This window comes from Setaria italica, chromosome VII, assembly GCF_000263155.2.
Source record: "Setaria italica strain Yugu1 chromosome VII, Setaria_italica_v2.0, whole genome shotgun sequence".
NCBI classification, from domain to species: Eukaryota; Viridiplantae; Streptophyta; class Magnoliopsida; order Poales; family Poaceae; genus Setaria; species Setaria italica.
The window spans coordinates 11,804,831-11,813,796 of NC_028456.1; the positions used below are offsets into that span (position 1 = coordinate 11,804,831).

General features: G+C 41.3%; 1 long non-coding RNA gene across 1 annotated transcript; it reads right to left on the reverse strand.

The window, feature by feature from the left end:
• Positions 1-4,672: 4,672 nt before the first annotated feature.
• LOC111258034 lies at positions 4,673-5,354 on the reverse strand. Its single transcript, XR_002678661.1, has 2 exons — positions 5,273-5,354; positions 4,673-5,142 (listed from the first exon to the last, which is right to left on the reverse strand). It is a non-coding gene; the product is annotated as an uncharacterized LOC111258034 (long non-coding RNA).
• Positions 5,355-8,966: the final 3,612 nt, after the last annotated feature.

Below are 8,966 nucleotides of genomic sequence, written 5' to 3' on the forward strand. Positions count from 1 at the left end.
CAAAGAAGAACAAGCTGCCCCAAAATTGCCCATAATTAATCTTCTGTTGCTATCATTACCACCTAACACAGTGAAATCAATCTTCATCGCACGAGAGGATTAATCACTATCATTTATAAATTATAACTTCTCAGACTTTAAAATAAATTTCCTTGCACAGTACATAAAACATATCGTGAGAACCCATGCTTATGTGCGGGAAATTTGACTAGTATTTAATTAAAAAGAATTCACTGAAAAAACTCGGATCGTTCTTAACAGTTACGAATTAAGTGTAATCGACCACTTGGAACAACAACTATTTCGGTCTCTAGAAGAAAATTTATGAACATTGGAAGGGAAACTTTAATTGGAGTGATCATATATAAAAACTTCAGATTCTGAAGTGATTACAATATACATTTGTTACCAGATGTATTATTTCACTGCTTGAACCATCACGATATTATTCATGTATGCAACACAAGCAAATCCATATCAGGGGCGGAGCCGGCTCTCAGAGCCACCGGTGGTGGTGTCAGCTCTATTACACATCGATGTCAGCTCCGTGGACAAACAGTGTGGAAGAGTAAGTATTAGCTACTGAATTTTTAGGAAATCATTGATGTCAGCTGACATCAACAAACAGGCCTAGCTCCGCCCTCCTATCCATCTCCCCAAACATCATTCTGTATTCCATACCTAAATCTACCTCAATGGGCTGTCACGAATAACTCCATGCCTGTCCTTGGCTGCTATTCTTTCATACAACGGGACTTAGAATATATACAGTGGGATTAAAACTTCATGTGTAATTGCAGATGGCACCATTCAGTTTAATTTAAATTGCTAGACTGAAATTTATGTAGATATATAATCCAAAATAGTGGCAGTGTGCCACAATGGAGTCAATTTTGTATGATTTTTTCTACGCAATGAACATATGTGCTTGTGGCAATGGACATATAGCTAGGTGATGTGCCGTGTGCGCATGAGCATAGGCGACTTGATGCAGCTAGTAGTAAATTATGAAAAATTCGACGGCCACCAGTCATAAGTTTTCCCACTAAGATTGTGGTATGCTCTAATCTTTACATGACAACACCTTAGTATTTTATTGATCAGTGGTGTTAAGTGATCAAGATCTATCTTTAACCATCACATTAATGCCACTATAAATATAATGGTCAACTCAGCACCGCCTAGGCAAATAGATGATAACCATCTTGCATTATACCAGTGCTTAAAATAGTACGACCACTCCTGATCTATGAAACTAGGCACAGAATAATGAGACACCAGAGAATTGACAAGTATTTGTTTGTTAGTGCCTAAGTTCCTCCAACTAGAGGACGGCCACCTGGGCTGGAACTAGGGATTAGGTCATCACTCGTTAATATGAACTATTAGGGTATCTCCAATAGCATATGTAAAACTGGTGACCTAAAATCAGTTTTAGGTACAGGAGAGAGAAGATTTTCATAAAACTTTGGTGCTCCTCTCCAACAGCATACTTAAACTTGGATACCTATAAAGCCCCTTCAAGACACACGAAAAGTACCAAAAATTACATGTTTCAATGAGGGTCTTTTGGCCAAAGGTCATGTCCACGTCAAAAAAAAGTCCCTTCGTCTCATTCGATCCCCCTCACATCGTTATCTTCCTCGCGCATCGTCACGCCCGATGCCCGCCTCCTCCCCTCCCTGTGTCCGCCCACGAATCGATGTCGGCCATGCTTTCCCCTCTGCTCAAATCGACGCTGCCCTCCTCCTCCATGGCTAATTGACGAGCTGCAGCACCCACGAGCTCCTCCCGCATCCATGGATGGCGACAAGGATGTCAGATGAGGAGATGATGAGGACCACCGGCACGTAGGGTGACAATTTGGCAGCGGAGGGCCTCAAATCTAAGCGGAGGACAATGATTCAGTGGTGGATGGCCTCCAATCGAATCAATAACCTCTTCCTCACCTCCTCCTTCCCCTTCGCCACTAGACACCTCGGCCTCACCGACTGCGGTAAGCCATGCCGCTTGAGCTTCTCTCTTATTCGACCGTCGGATTTGGTGCGGCCTCTCTCACTGCAGCAGCAGCGAGCAGGTCGAGCTCGCCCACGTGCCAGGGGCAAGCTCACGGGGAGAGGAGGGGCACTGGCAGGATGGGATGGGATGGGCCGTTGGAGGGGCTGCTGTAGACAAGAAAGGGCGCATGATGGTTGGCGGAGGGGCTGCGGGCAAAGGTCCGTTGCCTTCCATGGTAGCGCCGGCGGCCGGGGGCGGAGAGGGCACGAGCTGGGCGCGGAAGCCTCTAAGCGGAACAGTCCCAAGCAGAGCAGTTGGCCTTCCCACGCGAGCATTGCAAGTTTTACCAATCCAGTGTTGGATTGATATATTTGCATATAAGAGATAGAAATTTAGGTCATAGCATAAAATATTTAGGGATAGCAATCAATATAGCAAATCTGTTGGAGCAGTTTTTTTTTGCTGTTTTTAGGTATCTTGACGGTTTTCAGGGATAGCAATCCATTTTAAATAAGCTGTTGCAGATATTTTTATGAATGGATTTCAAAGTAGGAGAAGTGGGGTAAGAACGAACTAGCTAAGTGATTCACTACTGTCAAATGGTATCACCACTTGCGTCCCTAGGTGAAACCCGAGCTTCACTAATTCACTAAGGGGTCCAACAAGATTCCTGGCACGTATACTCCCACTATAAAAAAATTGCAGATTAATTATGAGAATTTATGACAAATGTAAAGAAGTTCCAAAACATCAAAAAAGTCGCCGCCAAGGTCAAACAGAAAACATTACTCACTATTACACGAAGGTTTTGTGATAAAATAAGGTCAGTCAGATTATCATAAAACAGCCAGGAACCACGTATAATTATGAGGTGAAAAACAAGGTCCGCAAAATCTCCGTAAACCGACAAGGCTCTGACATGTGAGTATGAGGTGAAAAATAGTGAGGCAAAATAAATAAAAAAATCTCCCATGGGTCAAACTCGTAACCGATCGAATTTGAACCTGTGACTCTGTCATTGCACCATGCTCAAATGTTAAAACTACTCATCACCACCGCCTATATCACAGCCAGATTTTCTCAAACCGGTGGTGATCAATTGTCACCGTCGGGTTTTAAAATGATCTGACAGGAAAAAATTTGAATTGGTGGTGATAGTATAACATCACCATAGGGTCAAATAATTATGAGTTGATGGTGATGTCTATCACCAGCAGGCGGTACTAGGAACCGGCCACCGGCAGTGAAGCATAGATCTCGAAACTGGCATCCTCATCCATGTCCATGTCTTTCCCCTCTCCCTCTCCCACCTCACAATCCCTCACTGCTCTCCAAATCTCTCTTGGACTCTCCTCTAATCTCCCCACCCCTACCCCCCACCCCCAACCTCTCCCTGCTCAGCTCCTCAGCCTCCTCCCCCATCCCCTTATCTCCCCTCTGCTTTTCCTTCCTCCCCCATCCCCTTCTCTACCTCTCTAGCAGATCCCTTTGCCACCCACCTGCTGCCCCCTACATGTGCCCCTCACCTCATGCCTGTGGCGAGGAGCGGCGGTGGGGCGAGGAGCGGCGGCGGCCAGCAGGGCGAAGCGCAGCGGCGATAGTGGGGGAGCCAACATATTTCATGTGAAAATCACATATTTCACTGTTGTCGGCCAGCATATTTTGCGTGAAAATTGCCGTCAGCTAGCATATTTTGCGTGAAAATTGCGTGACTTGTGACATTCAACGTGCGTGTGTGTGTGGGAGCCTCTTGGCCGTTCAGAAATGTTTTCTTTATTTTTTTGGACGCAAAGCCATTTAGTACCGGTTGGTATTAATTTAGCCCTTTAGTAGTGGGTGGATGATCCGGTACTAAAGCTCCCACTTTTAGTATCGACATAGTGATACCGGTTTCGTAACTAGTACTAAAAGGGGGTCTTGTCCGGTACTAAATGTCACTTTTCCAATAGTGACATTATGCCATGTATAATACATGTATGCACTGTTCATGAACAGAATCTGGCCAAGTATAAGAAGTATGATTATTGATGTATAATTTTGACTAGTTGTCTTCCATAGAAATATATATGGAAATAGATAAATAAATAATTTAAATTTAAAGTATGTCTGATGATAGATGTAATGGTACATATATCACTTTAAATAACTAATTTACTTCCCAAAATAGTAAGGGTTAATTGGATATATGTCATTGCAATTGTCACGCTTCTAAGATATGCCATTACTATTTGCGATATCGTAAGTGTGCCATTACAATTTTACAGGTCTTGAGATATGCCGTTACTTACCCAATTAACCCTAGGTATTTTCATCCACAATTTTTTATAAACACGTTGAAAGGGTAAGTAGTGGTATATCTTCAAGACTTGCGAAATTATAATAGCACAGCACGCTTACAATATCGTGAATAGTAATAGCATATCTCCGAAACGTGACAATTGCAATGGCATATATCCAATTAACCCACATAGTAATGGATAAAAGACTCATGAGCTTTTGCTTACAACGCGGGCCTTATGGCCAAAATTCCTGCGAATTCTTTTTTTTTATCCCCAGGACCTTTTCACTATTGCTCAACTGTCCAAACATGTGGTATAAAATGCTTTTCTTAAACTGTCCATCAAGGTTCAAATAACTTCTTTATGTGAAGGAAAAGCATGAAGAAATTACTGCATTCATACTAAAAGGTTTATGACTCTCATTTCTTAAAGTTAGTCTCCAGTACAAAACATAGACTTGATGCTACATGAAGCAACAAAACCAGAAACAGATAGTAGAAGGATACAGTACATTCGCAGAGCAGGCCGCCCTTGATAAAATACACAATCTTACACAAACACTATATTTCACATTCTCTATGTTGGTACACTTTCAGTGTCCACCAAAACCTTGTGTGCTTCCCTGAGAACTCTGGATCATGGCTCGACAAGGGTAGCTCCCAAGTGGACAAACATGATGTATGTCTTCACCAGCTTGGGCAGCCCTTCCATCAATATTGGTGAGTTTGCGCATCTCTTGTCCATGAATTTTCTTGTACATTTCATCCCCATGTACTTTATTTGGAATACATGGACATGAATGGAATAAAGCAAGCCCGATGACGGCCAACACAATAATCGTCGTTTTCATATTTTTCTTGTTGCCCTACAGGTAATGAACCTTTTTAAATCTAGATTACTTCTTGCAGGACCAATTAAGGATCTTATGCAGATATAGAAGTTCTTTTGCTGATGATATAGTTATTCATTGCGAAAGGAAGGACAAAATTATTTACCAGAAGAAGAAATAGTCGAAGCTGCTTTCAAATGCTTCCACTGATCAGGCCTTCTCTCGTTTACACAAAATGTTATAGGACGTTGTGCTACTTATAGGAGAGTAAAGTAGTGCCGCTACGTTTGAGCTACTGATTTCATCCAAGTAATTCTCGGGACTAAAAACTACTCCCTCCGTCTCAAATTGTAGATCGTTTTGGATTTTACGTGTTCATCGGTGTTTGTATGCATCTAGACATATACTATATTTAGATGCATACAAATATCTAAAAGCGAAAACGATCTACAATTTGGGACGGAGGGAGTAGATTCCCCTAATTATAGATATCAGACAGCTCGAAGTGGGCGAGATGTTGTCTTTTACCCATGACGCATCATGATAAACGGTAGAGACTTCTATATCATTCTTTTAAGACATTATGAATTAGCAATTGGTAGCGTTCTCCTTTTTCCTGTAGTGATAAACAGACATGCTATCGTTGGGTACCATTCAGTTGTCTTGTCACAATAATGTTGAGGGAAAGGAATTTTTATGCATTTATATCTAGAGGTGCTCCTTTTGCTCCAAATGTATATTTCTCAAATATGTGATTATATTATTTGACTATAAAGGCATAATCGTAACCATGTCTAAATAATTTTCAACATTTCTTAGCCTACGGGTTCTTATTAAAACATGTTTCTTGAGTCCCAAATGTTTTTACTTACCTATTTACTACAGTTAACTGGGAGGTTGTCACTTTGCACCCCCCGCTGATCTAGGCTATTTTCATTTATATGACGGTAAATTATAGTGTTTCGTCTTTTGCTATTCAATTATGTGAAAATTAGTTGCATTTATGAGGAAAATTAGTAACAAAGGCCATATAGTATGATGGAGGCACGACTTCCACTTTGTTATTTTGACAAGACAATTGAAAATTACACAGCATTACGACATTAATAATTAAATTGCCATTGTGCTCCACTGGAGAAATGACAACTGAGAAGCAGTGATATGCCAAGGAGAGATTCAATTTTCAGCTTGTTACCCTCAGTGACTTCCAGCAATTAAGTCTATGGAAAGTTCCAGATAAAAGATATTAGACAAATTTATTTCAAACTTCGGATAGCCATTTTTTTCTTAGTCTTGTTGTGTCATGAGTATAAATTCAAATTAAAATTTTAAAATTTCCATATGTGGCGAAAGGACCTCTAACCTAGTGATGATTAGGTCTCCTGAGTAGCACCCAGCAAGTCATGGTTCGACTTCCCGTCGGAGCGAATTAAACAGATCTTAAATAAAATATTATAAAAAAAATAGGCAGGGTTCCTGCTGACTTTCCACATGTGAAATATTATATCAACCCACCCACTCATATCCCTTTTGTGACGCACTTATTCTTGCTGGTACCCTAAACACGAATAGAAGTGTGTCAACTTACTTTAGCTTCCAAGTCCACTGAGAAGTTTATGTTATAAAATGTTCGAATACCAAATTTTCACTTTTATCCCCTATATAACTAGCCTATCACCTCTTGTAAAAGTAAACAAAGTTTCACAAAAACAATTTAAATTCAATCAGTTTGCTCAGATTTCAGCAAGTATTATTAACCCTCGCATTTCTAAGAGTTTATATTCCTTTTTTGATGGGAGATTTCAATTATTGCAATTATTTATCCTACTTTATTTTAATGTCAGCTCCCACGGGTAGAAAACTCGCCTCTAATCCCGGTTAGTAGGGAGTGAATCTCCCAAAAATCCATCCGGGATAAACCAATCGAGACAAAATGGGGTCTTTTATCCCATGTCACTCAACCGGGATTAAAGACCCCCTTTTATTCCAGTTGGTAACACACCAGGCGCAGCCCAAAACAAGAAATCCCGAGGGATCCCTGGGAGGGCCCCCCCCCACACGCAAGTCACAAGTCACGCGAAATATGCACGTGCGCGGTGTGTGGGATTCGAACTCATGACCTCAAGCCTCGCACGTAGCTTCCTTACCATCCCACCTACATAGCACATCTGACTATATAGGGGATGCAATCCTTTTGTATTAACTCATGGGGCTCCTTTTATCCCGGTTGGAAACACCAACCGGGACTAAAGAACCCCTTTTATCCCAGTTGGTATTACAAATCGGGATAAAAGGGTTCGAGGGATTTAGTCTTTTTCTAGCCATCCATGGGGGATCCTTTTATCCCCGTTGGAAACACCAACCGGGATAAAAGACCCCCTTTTATCCCCCTTTTATCCCGGTTGGTATTACAAACCGGGATAAAAGACCCTCGACCCTGTTACCAACCGGGATAAAAGAGGGGCCTTTTATCCTTGTTGGTCCTTCTTTTATCCCGGTTGGTGTTTCAAACCGAGATAAAAGGTCTCTTAGAGCCTTTTTTTTCACTAGCCTTTACAACCGGGATAAAAGGTTCCAGTTGGTGAGCCCCCCGCCAGTGACCGAGCTTTAGTCCCGGTTTGTGAACCTTTTGTCCCGGTCCAACTTTAAACCGGGATAAAAGGGGTACATGGAAGGTGAGTTCTCTACTACTGTCCATTTATGTTTTCTCTCATAAATTGAGGACACGGAGAAGCTGGGCATATTCTTCAGGATTCATTTTATGAACTTGAATATCTGCATTCCAAGGGATATACTGAAGGATTATATACATCATACCTCATAGTTCAAGCGTGCCGCAGAAGGAATTCGCAGTCTAATGGCTGGTACAGATGGAAGCTAATTAATTAGGAATGGGCCTCCCAGCATTGATTACCAGTGCCCGCTTGGGACATACCCTTAGGAATGTCTCAGAGCAGTCAGGAAAATCACAATATGTTGGATTAAATTGAGGCAGTGTGGAAGCAAGACTGTCACCACTATGAACATACTATGACTAAGAATGAATTTAGTATGTTTAGTAACTTTCCATAAACATACTAAATCGAGATTACATTAAAGTTTCACAAAAAATGATAAAGTTACCAATTTAATGCCTTGAATCTTGCTAGAGAGAGGAAGAGTTGATAAATTGAAATGGACACAAAATGAAACAAATCATTACCGCTAGTCCATTGTCTTGGTGGAACCTTTTTAGATATACTATAAGGATGTGTTTTGGTCCCAGTCCAATTTCAGAATTTTCTACGAAAATTAGGATATTATTAAATTTAGAAACTATCAAATAGGTAAGAAAACTAGAGTATTAAGTATACAAACATCTGAATTTTTCCTTCCAAATCTGGTGTGGTATAGAAATGTATGAATGGACTCTCATATTTATTTGTTTGTAATTTAAAGATCATTTTTACAACACATGTAATTCGAATATGTAGTAGTTTCAATAAAAGTAAAATACACAACAGGTCCCCGAACTTGTTCCACAATGTGTCAATCAAGTCTCTTAAGTTCTAAAATGCATTATTTGAGTCCCTATACTATCTAAAGCGTTCATCCACTACTAGGGAATACGCCATTAGTACCGGTTGAGAATTCTCCTTTAGTACCGGTTTCGCAACCGGTATTTGAACCTTTAGTACCGGTCGAAATAACCGGTACTAAAGGGCTATTAAAAAAATTTTAAAAAAGGAAATCCCCGCCACCCTCATCCCACCTCCACCCCACCACCCTCCGCCCCGCCTCCGTTCTGCCCCTCCGCCTCCGTCGGGCCCCACCGCCCCATCAGTCGGCTACCACCCGCCCGCCCACCGCCGTCTCCGCAG